The sequence below is a fragment of the Canis lupus genome, chromosome 25 (genome assembly GCF_011100685.1).
Source record: "Canis lupus familiaris isolate Mischka breed German Shepherd chromosome 25, alternate assembly UU_Cfam_GSD_1.0, whole genome shotgun sequence".
Classification (NCBI taxonomy): domain Eukaryota; kingdom Metazoa; phylum Chordata; class Mammalia; order Carnivora; family Canidae; genus Canis; species Canis lupus.
Window position 1 is genome coordinate 8748352 of NC_049246.1, and position 15227 is coordinate 8763578.

Consider the following 15227-nt stretch of genomic DNA (forward strand, 5'->3'; position numbering starts at 1 on the left):
GGTAAACACTAAAAGAACATAAGGAAGCTGAGAAATAACTATTCTAGACAGAACTATTTGGTGAAGTTTTGTAAATGGCCTCCATTCTTAAAATATAACATCCTTGATTCTGCCTCTTTTTGCCCTAAGAGCCAAGAAGTTTCCTGCAAATGTACCAGGAGAAGTGAAAAAAAAGTGAAAAAAAAAGTGAAAAAAAAAAAAAAAAGAAAAACCTTTGGGGCTTATGAAAAAACTGAGGTTAAAAAAAACAACAACACACTTGTCATGAGAAAGACAGCTTTAGTTGTTTTTTAAAAGGCAGTGTGGTTGTATAAAATATCAGTGTTTATTTTATTTTTTCACAAAATCTCTAGGAAATGCTGCCATCGCCTTCTGCCTGAAGAGATATGGTGCCCTGTGAAGGAATGAAATGAGGTATAGTTCAAGGGAGATGAGTGGCAGCATGGCCATCAGAGACATGGTGAGATCTAGTCCTAGCCTTTATGGTGGCCAGATGGCCAGAGCCTTCCCCTTAGCCTTCCCCAAACTTGAGAAAAATACAATTCTCCAAGAGGAGAAAGTTGTTTCCTTTGGTTATTGAATTTTGACAATAGAAATGTGTTTCTGTGAACTGGTGCAGCCACTCTGGAAAACTGTGTGGAGGTTCCTCAAACAGTTAAAAATATACCTGCCCTACGACCCAGCAATTGCACTGTTGGGGATTTACCCCAAAGATACAAATGCAATGAAACGCCGGGACACCTGCACCCCGATGTTTCTAGCAGCAATGGCCACTATAGCCAAACTGTGGAAGGAGCCTCGGTGTCCAGCGAAAGATGAATGGATAAAGAAGATGTGGTTTATGTATACAATGGAATATTACTCAGCTATTAGAAATGACAAATACCCACCATTTGCTTCAACGTGGATGGAACTGGAGGGTATTATGCTGAGTGAAGTAAGTCAGTCGGAGAAGGACAAACATTATATGTTCTCATTCAATTGGGGAATATAAATAATAGTGAAAGGGAAAATAAGGGAAGGGAGAAGAAATGTGTGGGAAATATCAGAAAGGGAGACAGAACGTAAAGACTGCTAACTCTGGGAAACGAACTAGGGGTGGTAGAAGGGGAGGAGGGCGGGGGGTGGGAGTGAATGGGTGACGGGCACTGGGTGTTATTCTGTATGTTAGTAAATTGCACACCAATAAAAAAAAAAAAAAAAAAAAAGAAATGTGTTTCTAATTTGTTTCAACTATACTGTGTCTCCAATCTTACACTTGACATTAATTTTTCTAATCTTTTTTTTTTTTTTTTTATCCTAAGCAGCTCAGAAAGGGAAACATGGTAGTAATCATACAAGCTTAATGTGCTGATCCCAGTCTTTATGGCATTTCCTTTCTAAAAGTCTAAAATCTGGGCAGAGTCAGGAAACGGTGGTTTAGGAGATACTCAGTGACCAAGTATGCACACCCACCATGCTCCTTCCCTTGGTACAGTGCATTTCAAAGACACTCCCAACCCTTGACTAAGGACAGAGTTGCTAACTAAGAGATGTTTCTCATTCTTAGTTTCATCATTTGTGTTGATGATGTAGCTTTTAACAACAACAACAAAAAGAATAGGCAAGGTTAAACTTCTATCTGAACCTTTCTCCTTAAATAGTTTTTTTTTGTTTGTTTATTTTTAAGGTAATTGTTTTGATCCCTAATTTTCATTTTGTTTCCTGAGAACCTTAACCATTTTTTTCTTTAACTGAAGAATCTTAAAAATAAATGCACAGTACTTTAAAGGAAAAGTCTACACAAAATACTATAATTATCAGTTTGTAGGATGACCCTATATTAAAAGTTTACCCTTTTTAATGGTGGTGGAAACCATTTTTAAAATTGAATCTTACGTAAAGTGCCAACATATAAAGTCAATAAGATTTGGTTGTTCTTATTAAAATGGGGGGTAGAAAGACCAAAATGTCCTCTTTTTTCACATATGCACACCACACATATTAAGAAACACTACATACCGTGCCCTGAGGAGGTCCTAATGTGTGTCCCCAGAATGGAAGGCTCTGAGGGACACAATCTTAGAGTCAGTTTTTGGTGGATCTCACTCCTTCTAGCCTCACAATACCAAATTTTATAGGTGGCCGTATTGGTTATGCTGAATGTGTGTCCAGCATTTGGTCTTTGCTTATTCATCTCCAAACACTACCCAGGAAATTTAAAAGGCACCACATTTAACTCATTTTTTTATTTCTCCTTTTACAACCATTTATGAAAATAGAAATAGGGTAAGCTATTGTAATAAAGTTGCTTTGAAAAGAGCCTAGAAATTTTACCTGGATCTGCTCTTGGTCTTAATTTTTTTTGTTTTTTGTTACTGTGTTAAATATACACCAAACTCCTTCTATAGGCAAGGCAGTTAATTGTCTAAACCAACCAGATTAAAGCAGCATGGTTAAATGGAAAGGACATAGGCTTTGTAGTTATCCCAGTTCAACCAGTTAGTGTGTTGTCCCACTGTGCCTCAGTTTCTTCATCTGTAAATCAGGGATAATGCCTAACTTGCAGTGTGATTGTGCAGAGTGAGGCTCAATGGGATAATGCATATGAACTGCCTATCCTGGCACTTGGCCCAGAACACCAAATTTCTCTTGAAGTGGAAAATAGAAGAGGGAGGGGTGTGGCTAGTAAGTTTTCTGTGGCTTAACCAGAGTGCAGGGTAAAAGCCTGACATCTAGTGGTCAGAGTGACAGTTGCACCTCATCTTGTAGGGTTGAGTCTCAGAAGTTCTCAACTTGGATCTGCATCAGAATATCAGAATAACCTGGAGGACCATGCCCCTCTCAAGAAGATCCTGATATTGCAGGTCCAAGCCAAGACCCAGGAGAACTAGCTGTAAGAGCTCCCCAAAATGGGAATGATTTTTATGCCACCCTCTAGTCACAGTTTGAGGTGCTTCAGAGAAGAGAGGCTGGTAGGTTAGAAAGGTCTTTAAACTTTTCATAAAAAGAGATCTTGTGCCTGCAGAAATGCAAAGGCAAGAAAGTACTGCATGAAAGAGTGGATTTTCAGTTGTTCAAAGTCAAGCAAACCTAAACAAAACTAAGAATAATCTCATAGATGATAGCAGTAACCATAGCTCCTGCCATATATCGAGTAGGCAAACCTACCAAAAAGCAGTACACCTAGCATCTCATTACAATTTATTGAGAAACACAGAAAGTCAATGATAGCATTTCTACACATGCTAAGGGCCATGGTGGCCCTTAAGGCTGTAACTTGAGTAATACTGATTCAGGATGTTCTTCTACAGATCTCATGGGCTACTGGGGAGATGAACAAGTAATCCGGCTCTTAAATGGCATCTTAAGAGTGTTAATACACAGAAAGGAAAGCAAGGTATGGAAGTATATAAAAAGTCATCTATCTATATTAGTTTTCTATTGCTGCTGCGACAAGTTACCACAACCTTAGTGGCTTACAACAACAAAATGTTTTCATCTTACAATTCTGGGGTTTAGACATCCAAAACTAGTCTTATGGGGCTAAATCATGGTGTCTGTGGAGCTGTGATCCTTTGGAGACAATCTACTTCCTTGCCTTTCCCAGTTTCTAGGAGTTCCTTGTGTTTTCTGGCTCATGGCTTCACCACTTTGACCTTGACTTCCATTGTTACCTCTTCTTCTCTGATTCTGGCTCTTCTGATTCCCTCTTATAAGGAACCTTGTGATTACATTGGACCCATCCGAGTAATCCAACATCATGTCCCCACCCTAGTCTCCTTAACTTAATCACATCTTGCAAAGTTCCTTTTGCTATGCAAGGTATTATATTCACAGGTTTTGGCATTAATACATGGACATCTTTGGGGAGTCATTATCCTGCCTACCACATTATTCCACCCAGACTTGGGGAATCAGTGAGAAGGCCTTCCTAGAAGAAGAGATATCTGAACTGAAACTTAAATGATAAAATATTATATTTCCAGAAAGAAAAAAATGGTGAGACATGTGAAGAAGTTGATCAGTCATAGAGTAAGATTTCCCAGGGAGGAAACATGTGAGAAGACCCAGAGGTGAAAGGAAGTATGCTTGTGGAACTAAAGATAGTGCTTTAGGGCTGTGTGGTAGGTGGGAGAGGGAGGAGATGAAAAGGCTCTAAAAATAATCAGAGGCCAGAATATGGAGAATAATGTCAAAAGTGCATTATGGACTTTGGAATTTATCCTATGTGTATCAGGGAGTTTATAAAAACATTAGTTGGAAATATTTCACTCTGGTGTGAAGTGAAGCTGGGAAAGGGTATGGTTGGAGGCTGACATACATAGAAATCTAGAGGAGAGATGATATAGCTGCCTAATTTGAGGGTTCAGTGGCTAATGACCCTGGTCCATGCTACAAGGCTCCTTCAACTACCATCTATACAGTAGGTGCAAAATGCTTAACCTCTTTATACCTCATTTTCCTTATCTGTAAAAATGAGAATAACACTAGAGCTCACTGGAGCTTACCCAGTTGCATTGCTCTGAGGAATAAATGCAGAAATACATATAAAGCACTTAGTACAGAACCTGGTACATAACAAAGGTCCAGTAAATATTAACAGTTGTTTCTTAATGGTCATTTCAGTAGGAGTGGCAACAACTGAGCAAATTCAAGAGGTATTTAAAAGAAGGAATGAATAGAACTAGTGGCAGGCTGCTAAAGTGCGATGAGATAGATCAGGAAGCCAAGGCTAATGCTCTGGTGTCTAGGTGAGCAGTTGATTTAATGGTGTTGCAGACAATGGTGCCCCAAAACAGAGAAAGAACTAAGGTGTGGGCTATGTGTGTGTAGGGGATGAGGGAAGTGACAGGTTCAGTTTTTGACATTTTGAGTTTGAAAGTGATTGTGAGACTCTCAAGAGGAGAGATCCAAAAGACATTTGGTGGATATGTATAGAAAGATTTGAGCTGGACATTTCTATTTGGGAGTTATTAATGGAATCTAAGAATGTGAATGAGATCACCTGGGAGCATATATAAAGTAAGGGAGGAAGACCTAGATAGAAGGCATGGATGAAGAGGACTCTGCACTTTCCTTCTTATGGCATTTGTGACTTTGAGTTGTAATTGTTGATTATGGTCTCTGCCATATGACCCCATTACACTGCAAGCTCCCTAGGGCCATGACAATGTCTAACTTGATCACCATTGTATCTCCAAAGGGTAATATCTGGCTTTCTTTTTTTTCCAAATATTTATTTATTTATTCATTTATTTATGATAGACCGAGAGAGAGAGATAGAGGCAGAGACACAGGCAGAGGGAGAAGCAGGCTCCATGCCAGGAGCCCGACGCAGGACTCGATCCCGGGACTCCAGGATTGTGCCCTGGGCCAAAGGCAGGTGCCAAACCGCTGAGCCACCCAGGGATCTCCAATATCTGGCTTTCATATAACCACACTCAATAAATATCTTCAGTTGAATTATTAAATTATAGGCATTCTTCAAAACTAAAAAAGGATAATAAGTATAATACATAGTAGGAAGAAGCTGTGAAAGATCTTTGAAGGTCTGAGCATGAAGATAATATTGTAACAATATGCATATGATATTGGGTAGTTTAAATAATGAGGTATATGAGAAGCTGGTGGATAAGAGTAGAACAATCACTCTAACATGAATTAAGAAGGAAGAACTGATGGAATGTGGTTATTAGATGATGATGATTATGGTGGTGGTGGTGGTGGTGATGATGAGAGGCAAAAATGAGACATAGAATGACAGTGTTATTAAAAATAAGATCAATGGCCATTTATATCCGTGGGTGATTCAAGTATAGTCTTGTCTAGTAACAGAACTTTTCCTGGTCCAATAGCTCTGGGGTAATAGCAACCTCATAATGGACATCCTAGGTCAAAGCCTAAAATATTCCTTTTCATATATTTACATATTCATTCCACAAACATTCATTGAGCACCTACTGTATATCAGGACACAAGAATGAGTGAGATTGCCTAAGAGCGAGTGATATGCCACATCACCGGTATGAAAGGAAATGTAAACAAATTGACAAGCTACAATATTGATTTTATAATCTAGATATAGAACACTCTATCAAATTTGTTTTCTCAATGTCAATAATGACCTCCATGTTGCCAAACTAAATAGTCAATTCTATGTCCTCATCTTACTTGACCTATCAGTAACATCTAATACAATTGATCAACTCCCTATTCTAATACTTGATTCCCTTGGCTCTCTAGTTTGATATTACTGCCTAATCCTCTTTAATCTCCCTCAATGCTTCTTCCAATGACTTCTAAACATCAGAGTGTCTCAGAGTTTAGTACTTCAATCTCATCTATACTCACTTCCTCAATGATCTCATCTAACATCTTGGTTTTAAATATGCTGAAGAATTTTCTATTTTTACTTCAAGCCTGAAATTTTCTCTTGATTTCCAGGTCATGTAATCAAGTATCAAACTGACATTTCCTCTTGGGAATCGAGGAGATATCTCAAACTTCATATGTCCAAATCCAATTCCTGACCATCCCTTCAAAACTAACTTTTCCCATAGTTTTCCCCTCTTAGTCATAGCAACTTGATCCTTCTAATTGCTCAGGTCAAAATACATAGACTCCTTTCTGACTCCTGTTTTTACCTAGCACCTGGCAGACAGTCTATCAGAAAATCTTCCAGCTTTATTGTCACGTTATATCCAGGATTTCATTTCTCTCACCACTACCAAACTTGTCCATGCCATGGGCATCTCTTACTTGGATAATTGCAAGAGTTCCTAACAGTTTTGTTTCTACACTTGCCTTCCTATAGCCTTGTCTGAATACAGAAACCAGATGATCCTGTTAAACATGTTGGATTGCTCCCCCACTGAAACCCTACTTTTTATCTCAGAGAAAAAAGCTGGAATCATGATTACCTATCAGACCTCAGATCTACCCCTTGTACACTCTTCTTGAGTTTTACCAGCCTCCTTGATATTTCTCAAAAATGCCAGATATTTGTTTGTTCCTTCTGCCTGGAACAGTTTACTGTCAGATAACTGAATGGCTCATTCCTTTACCTCCTTTCAGATCTTCCCCCAAATGCACAATAGGCTTTTGCAAACTGGTAGTAGCAGACTACAGTGACTATAGTACTAGCAGACTCAGGCTAACTTCTGTAAGGTCACTCAGTTTGTTATCTCTGTGAGATTTAAAGACCTATCCCTCAAATGCCTGAAAGATTCTGATAGCACTAAAAAATCCAGCTTGGGAATACCAAATTATGTCTCTTTCCTCAAGTAGGCCTCTTCTCAACAAAGCACAGAGAAGGTGACAGGATTGGCCACACAGTCCTTCGGTTTAGGATGCGAAAGTTGGACCAAAGGGAAAATGGAGAGAATGGTTACCCAGTGAATTTCACTTGTGCTCAGCTTTTAAAGACCTACTCATTCTGGGCATATACCTAGATAACAAGATAGTCCTTGACCCCAGAGGCTCATTATGTGTTTTATTAAAAAATTCTGCTGGGCTAGAATCAGTCTCCAGTTAAAGTAGCAAGTAGAGCCACAAATCTGAAAAGAAAAATGAGAACAAGTTTAGATGGGCAGATTTATCTAACCCTCTAGAATTGTAAAACTTAAAATTCTAGGGCAACTGTTTTCCCTTCAAGAGTTAGAAAGAGAATATTTTTTTTCTTGGAGAAGCATCTAAGATGTTTTAAATAGAGATTAAATATATATTCCCAGCCCCAAGTAACCTGCCAGTATGAACCCAGAAATATGAATAAAGTTTGAAAGCAATAAAAGTCTTTTTTAAAGTTCTTAAAATATGCCAGATACTGTGAAGGCTATTTTACATAAATTAGTTCATTTAACCTTCACAAAAACTCTCAAGTTAGGTATTATTCCCCTACTGTGTAAATGGGGAAACTGACACCCAGATAGGCCAAAGAATTTGGCTCAGGTCAGTAGTAAATGACAGTGTCAGGTCTATTCCTGTGCCTTACACTATTCCAGGTACTGAATATAGGTAAAAGGGATGTGGGCAATATCTCCTACAGAGGAGGAGGCTGAGGACAAGGTTGGTTTCCCTACTGAACTGTTATTTACCAACCCAGACCTACCTCCTTAGTTCCTCTCTGGTCACTCCTTACATAAAGTGACTGTGGATCATGGCCACTAGAGGGCAGACATGCCTGAAAAGTCAGGAGCGCTAGGAGGAAGGAGGAACCTTATCCGGTCCATTTCCTCTCTTGGTCTCGCTCAGACCAGGCCTAGAAGAGGCACTCCTGGACCTGCAGAATAAACGGCAATAATTACCATTTACATTTCCACTGGACAAATCCCTTTCAGATCACATTCCATTTCATTCTTGGCACAACCTCCCCAACGAGTGCTTTTTCTTTTCTTTTTTTTCTTTATTATTTTTTTATTGGAGTTCAATTTGCCAGCATATAGCATAACACCCGGTGCTCATCCCATCAAGTGCCCCCCTCAGTGCCCGTCACCCAGTCACCCCCACCTCCTGCCCACCTCCCTTTCATCACCCCTTGTTCGTTTCCCCGAGTTAGGAGTCTCTCATGTTCTGTCATGATATTTTCACTGATATTTTCACTCATTTTCTCTACTTTCCCCTTTATTCCCTTTCACTATTTTTTGTATTCCCCAAATGAATGAGACCATATAATGTTTGTCCTTCTCCGATTGACTCATTTCACTCAGCATAATACCCTCCAGGTCCATCCACGTTGAAGCAAATGGTGGGTATTTGTCATTTCTAATGGCTGAGGAATATTCCATTGTATACATAAACCACATCTTCTTTATCCATTCATCTTTCGTTGGACACCGAGGCTCCTTCCACAGTTTGGCTATTGTGGACATTGCTGCTAGAAACAGCGGGGTGCAGGTGTCCCGGCGTTTCATTTCACAGAGACACTTAAAAAGGAATGAGACAGATACCTATAATTTTACTATCAATATTTTCCTAGATTGTAGAGTCTTGTTGGAACTATTGAAAGCACTGATCCCTCAAGACAAATTGGTCTGATGAGATAAGCTGCCCAAGGCATAGAGTGTAGGCACTCAGAGGGAACACCACTGTCTTCTTCATCCCTGGCTTTCTCACAAACAAGAAATATTAATTAAAGAAAAAGATGCATGGGTGGCTCAGCAGTTGAGCGTCTGCCTTCAGCCCAGGGCGTGATCCTGGAGTCCTGGGATCAAGTCCCACATCGGTCTCCCTGCATGGAGCCTGCTTCTCCCCTGCCTATGTCTCTGGCTCTCTCTCTCTCGCTATTTCTCTCTGTCTCTCATGAATAAATAAATAAAATCTTTAAAAAAAAAAGAAAAGAAACTAAAAACTTATCGCGTAAAGTTCGCTACCTCCAAGACTTTGCAAATAGGGCTTCTTGGCATGAATTGCATATCCTATTGCATAAGCAAGGTATCTGAAATTCAGAGAGACTCACATTATACCACAAAGTTTTTCAACGAAAATAAGTATGACTTGCACTAAGTGTTTACTTTTAGAACTCTTCTTACCAAACCTCTTGATAATTACTAAATCCAGAATACACAGAAAAATCAAAGTCAAAAGATACAACTTAATAATCAGATTCTAGGAGTCTGGATATATTCAGGCTGTTGCTCACAGGATGAGTCACCTATGTTTTGTCCACCCCATTCAGTTTGACCCAAATTAGAGAAAGCTGTTACCCTCACCCTATTTGTAGGGTTTTAGCATGTTATATATAACAAGAAGGCATTGGAAGAAGACTTTTGAAGGCTTATATTAAAGGAAAATTTAAGAAAAACAGATTCTAACTAGATCATTAAGATAAACCACCACAGAGTAGCTGATAAGAACTTGTACCAAGCCATGTTGATGATATCTGAACTAAGATGATGGCAAACCCTGGTTTGAAATTTCACTGAGTGAAACAATAAAGGAGGAAAGTGTCATAAAGAACTTAATCCATTTAATTATCTAACCAGGTTCTAATCTTTTTACTCCAGTCACCTTGAGAAGATTTTTTACCCGTACTTCCTAGTCATTTCTCTGTCCAACCAGCTTATTCTCTGTTGGCAAACTCTTGGTTGTTCTCTCTTTGGTTGATACTCCTTTTGAAAAACTATTTCATTCTCAAATCTGGTTCACCCTAAAGATATTGTCTTGTGAATCCCCTTAGCACCATATTCTGCAACCCCAGAACCAAGTCCATACCACCCCACTTCTAATCCAGCCCTGAGAATCCTATGCTGTATGAAACCCTGGTCCTACCTCTCAGTAAAAGAGTGCTCCAGAAAGGGAGCCATTTTTATAGCATCAATTCAGTTTCATTTAGCAAGTATTTATTAAGCACATTCTATGTGCAAGAGTTGTGCTAGATACAGTTAAAGGCCCAAAGAAAATTAAAATAAAAATCCATCTACTCTTAAATTTTGGTAAGATTGGAAACAGGGATTAATTAGAGCAAGATAACCCTAATATATTCATATATATATATATATATATATATATATATATATATAATATGATAACCCTAATATATGATGAAACAGGTCGGATTTCATCATAAGTAGAAAATGCTATAGGTATCCAGAGGAGGAAGAGATTAAAATCAATTTAGAAGGATCAGGGGAATATTTGTAAAGAAGTTGGCATTTAATGAGCATTAAAAAGGATCAAGAGAATGATGTTTCATGAGAGAAAATGACACCCTCAAGAGCTTGTGCAGAGAAACCACTGAAAGTACATTGAGATTTATGGACTGGCCCAATGTAGCTGAAAAATGAAAAAATGGCATCCTGGAAAGAGTGGAAGGGTCAGCCAAGTGACTTCCTGAAGTTCAGGAAGTGGATATGTGAACTGGCCTTCTCAGAGGGTACAATATGTTCTAACATATCTAGTATTGAGGAATATTTAAACAATGTTTCTACTGGGTGAGCTTGTGCTAGGTGGAGCTCCTTGGTTCTGAGACGTTCTCACTTCATTAATGATTGCCTGGAACATGTCCTCATGTCTCCCACCACAGTTTATTAAACTCTTTCCCTTTGCTCCAACAAGTTATAAAACTTCTACTTCCAAACCTTGGCTCATTTCCTAAAGGAGAGGTAAAAATATCACCTTTTAACTAAATATATCATCCCAGGCTGTCTCTCAGAACTCACCTCCTACTCTCCCCCAAAGCCTCCAGGCCTCCCATCTTCTACCCCATCAGACATTTTGCTCATTATTTGTGTTAAACTATGGTTGTTAAAAATTGGTTATGCCCATTTTCATCACCACAGTGCTGCCTGGGTCAGGTAACCTGCCCCAAGTAACCTGCCAGTATGAACCCAGAAATATGAATAAGGTTTGAAAGCAATAAAAGTCTTTTTTAAAGTTCTTAAAATATGCCAGATACTGTGAAGGCTATTTTACATAAATTAGTTCATTTGTGTATTTTTTTCCTATAATTTACCTTATAAACTGTCCACACCTCAAATGAGCAATTTTCACAAACATTCCTTTACTCCTCAAATAGTTTAACTTTATTCATATAGTCCAATATAAGGTCAAGGATTAGCCATTATTGAGTATATATATTGACACATATGTCCATAACAATTCCTTATCTCTATAGCCATGCACTCATAAATGGCAAACTTGATACATAAGGAAGAATGTCATCATTCCCAGTTTGGATTAACATATTTATATGACCTCATGATGATCTTGAAGCCAGACATAGTAGGCTTGCCTGTCTTCAAGTCCCAAGGACTCATAAAGACCTGTTGAAACATACCCAATCCAACATGTCAGATCCAAGCATGACAGTTGAAATCATTCAGCCATCAGCATATGCCCTGTTCTGTTTCTTCTTGTAGATCCCTAAACTCCAGGCTTTGCACACTACGTTTTCTCCTTCTCAGTATATTCCAAAACCAGTTGGTTAACATATGAAAACAAACACATCTAGGTTAGGCATTCCTCTGGATGTCCTTTTTTTCTTCCTGCATCCCAACCCAAAAGACTGCAGCTACCAAGAATGACTAAACTCTGGCCTTTAAAAGCATAGTGCCTGGTCCCAAATCAAAATCTTTGATTTTATATATTGGATATTTGTGAGTATCCTGGAGCTAACCAACCACGTGGAATTGTTTTAAAGAACTATTGGCTAAGGGGAAATCAACTTATAGAGAGTGAAATGAAGACTCATACCCTCATGACTTCTCACTGCCCTCAGGGTACCTCTTGCTTTTTTTTTGGCTCTTCATCCTGGCATTCAAGGCCCTCCTCACTGAAGCCTCTCTGCCTCTCTTTTTACACAACTGCTCCAACATGAGCCTTCTGCTGCCTGCTCTCTAACTTTGTTATTGTCTACTCTATGCCTGGAATGCACTTGCCTCTTGACTTGTCCAAATGCTATTTCACCCCCTGTGCCAACTGCTCCTTGTCCCCTCTGAAACCTTCCCATACCACTTAGATCTATTTCCCTTCTCTGAATTCAAACACCTATTTATTTGCATGGTTTATTTCCCAAATGTCATATACTTAATTATAATTTTGTTTTGTCTTATCATTAACTTTTTATATTATTTGACTGGTTATGACCTTTCTTCTCAAATAGAACCTACATTTCTTGAAGGTATGGGCCCTGTTTTTGCCATCTTTGTCTCCCAATGGCACCTAACAGGACACAGTAGGAACTCAATATATATTTATTTGTGGATAACATATGAGGACAAATAGCTCAAGAGCCTACAGAAGCCTTATTCTCCTGAGAGACTGGAGATATATATATATATATTCAGTGATGCCAACTCTCTGAAGAAACAAGAAAAAAACCACCTCCTCTCACGGCCTGAGTGTCATTGGCACCCAACGCCTCCTCTCTGCTCTGCTGCTGACCACCCCTGAAAAGTCCCAGGTGGAGAGATTCTCTGAACTTCCCCTGCTCTGCCTTCTGCCTTCTTTTCATTTCCCATACCTGGACTTCTCTGGGTCAGTGATTTAGCATCTATCTTTTACTGTCCTGTGTTTTTGCTCCAGAGAGAACCTGTGATCAATGATTAAGTCTAAATGTCCTGTGCCCCAAGTCTGCTGTTCCGCCATTATTGCATGGAGTGTGTGACACATCCCTCTGGTTATTCATACTTTCCCATAGTGCCATCCTTGTAATGCCCTCACCACTCCCCCTCAGCCCCCTTCATCCTAAACCCTTAACATTCTGCTGTCTTGTACTCCCCCTTATCTATAAACTCTCTTGTGTCCTCAGACCACTCTGGGAACCTCCTCCTCCTTTCCACACCTTAACTGTGATCAGCTCTCTCCTGATGGCACCACTTCTCCTACAGTGCCAGGAAGCTGCTCATTTTCTCCTCATCCCTTTGTTAAATGAGATAGGATAGATCACAGCTTGGTACTGAGCAGGGGCTCCAGAAATGGTAGCTATTAGTATTCCATCATTATAATTATCATTGTTGTTATTCCTCAGATCAATAAATGAGGTCATCATCCTCCCCACTCCTCTACCTTCTGGTGAAGACCCTGCTCTGTGACATACATGTTGCCTGGAAATATCACCCTTGACTCCCTGTTAGAACTGTCAGTGGGGCCTCTGGCTCGGAGCTATATTGTCTTCCCCCTACTCCACCAGCCCTACCTCTTTTCACTTCCCTCCTTTTGCATTGCGGATTTGGTGGTGTAGCATCTCCGCCCCACTCTTGCCCAAATTCTAAATTCTCTTGTCCATCTTCCTTTTTTTCTGACTTGCCCAAACATATCTCATCCCTGCATGGTATCAGTTCTGCTTTCTGGATGCCAGCACTTGAGCAAGTAAGCACAACTTATTAATGTTTATACAGGAGTTTTGTCGCATATTTTATAAGATTATTCTGAAGTTTTTCTGTGATATATTATTCAAAGCATCATGTAATTTCAGAGAATCTGATTTCCCCCAAACAATGATAGCAATGAAACATTGACATGGCCACAGGCTTCTCCGTGCCTAATACTGTGGCTGCAGATCTTGAAAATAAATTGGGAAGAGTTTTATCTTTTTTTATTCTGTTAAAGAGCTTTAATAGCACAGGAATTCGCCTATCCCTTAAAAATTTAATAATGATTAATGTTAATTTTCATGTGGAATTTTCACCTTTGAAAGTGAGAATGTTTAAGAAATGGAAGTTATTATTTATTTATTTATTGAAATGGAAGTTATTTAAATTGACACAGATTTAGTAATAGAACCAGGAAGGAATATTTGACTTTAAGCACTTTGAGTTCTAGATTGTTCTTCAACTATTTAATGTTTGTTGAGAGCATCTTCTGGGCCTTTCATATTGAACTGTCTGGTTGCCGACTTAAGTGAAAACAGTTATTTAATTGATGGCTGAGTGGCTTACTTGGGCACAAAATTCTAGTTCTCTTACCTCAAGGCTGTCTCAGACAGTTTTGTAACTTACAAATCCTGCCTGAGTTTTCAGCCTGTTGCCTTCTTTACAGATTTAAGACTTGCCAGCACCCCCAGTCACATGAGCCAATTTCTTAAAATAAATTATATACATATGATGTATATATATATATAATACACATACATATTATATAAATACATGAATACACACACACACACTCTTTCTATTGATTCTTTTCTGGAGAACCCTACTAACACACATATTCCAAATTTTTCTGCATTTACTTCACTTTCCATGGGCCATGGTCTATTGTTATTTCATTTAAGTCCAAGGCAAAATAATCTATCATTCAGTAGTTAAAGTTTTAAAGGACTTAGAAGTACCTAAACCCTCAGGTGCTTTCAAACAATAAATTCATATAAGTTTGGGGGGACTATTATTTTTTTAAAAAAATAATAGCAAGATCTGGGAACAAGTTCACAAATTATATAAAATGTTTTAAATTTATACAAGTATAATATATCTATTATAAACCTATAATGTGAAAAATCTATAAATACTTGGTTCATTATGCTTAGTACACTGGCTCTTTTTGGTTCTGAGTTTTGTTAAACTTCATCCTAATTAGATATGATCTCATTTTGGATTTTTTTTAAGTCAAAAAACTGGGGAAAGGGGCACCTGGGTGGCTCAGTGGTTGAGCATCTGCCTTTGGCTCAGGTCATGATCCTGGGGTCCTGGGGTCAAGTCCTGCATCAGTCTCCCTGTTCAGTGGGAACCTGCCTCTCCCTCTGCCTGTGTCTCTGCCTCTCTGTGTCTCTCATGAATAAATAAAATCTTTATTTTAAAAAACAGGGGAAA

At 38.9% G+C, this 15227-nt stretch overlaps 1 protein-coding gene and 1 long non-coding RNA gene across 17 annotated transcripts in view; one reads left to right on the forward strand and one right to left on the reverse strand.

The window, feature by feature from the left end:
* Positions 1-15227, forward strand: part of LOC111092302 — a 194790-nt gene that overhangs the window by 170515 nt on the left and 9048 nt on the right. The window contains exon 4 of one of the 2 annotated variants that reach the window (XR_005378386.1): positions 3294-3379. This is a non-coding gene — a long non-coding RNA (uncharacterized LOC111092302). Of the gene's footprint in view, positions 1-353; positions 718-3293; positions 3380-15227 lie in introns of those variants that run through there. The other variant, XR_005378385.1, reaches the window with a different exon arrangement.
* The window catches only part of LOC111092301 (ankyrin repeat domain-containing protein 26-like), a 95430-nt gene that overhangs the window by 11330 nt on the left and 68873 nt on the right, over positions 1-15227 (reverse strand). For 9 of the 15 annotated variants that reach the window (XR_005378378.1, XR_005378379.1, XR_005378380.1 and 6 more), the window contains 2 exons: positions 8090-8260; positions 7430-7538 (listed from right to left, as the gene is read on the reverse strand). The exons of 1 other annotated variant lie outside the window; for it this stretch is intronic. The gene's annotated coding sequence lies outside the window, so the exon portion shown is untranslated. Of the gene's footprint in view, positions 1-7429; positions 7539-8089; positions 8261-12940; positions 13191-13261; positions 14765-15227 lie in introns of those variants that run through there. 5 more of the 15 variants (XR_005378371.1, XR_005378370.1, XR_005378369.1 and 2 more) reach the window with 3 other exon arrangements.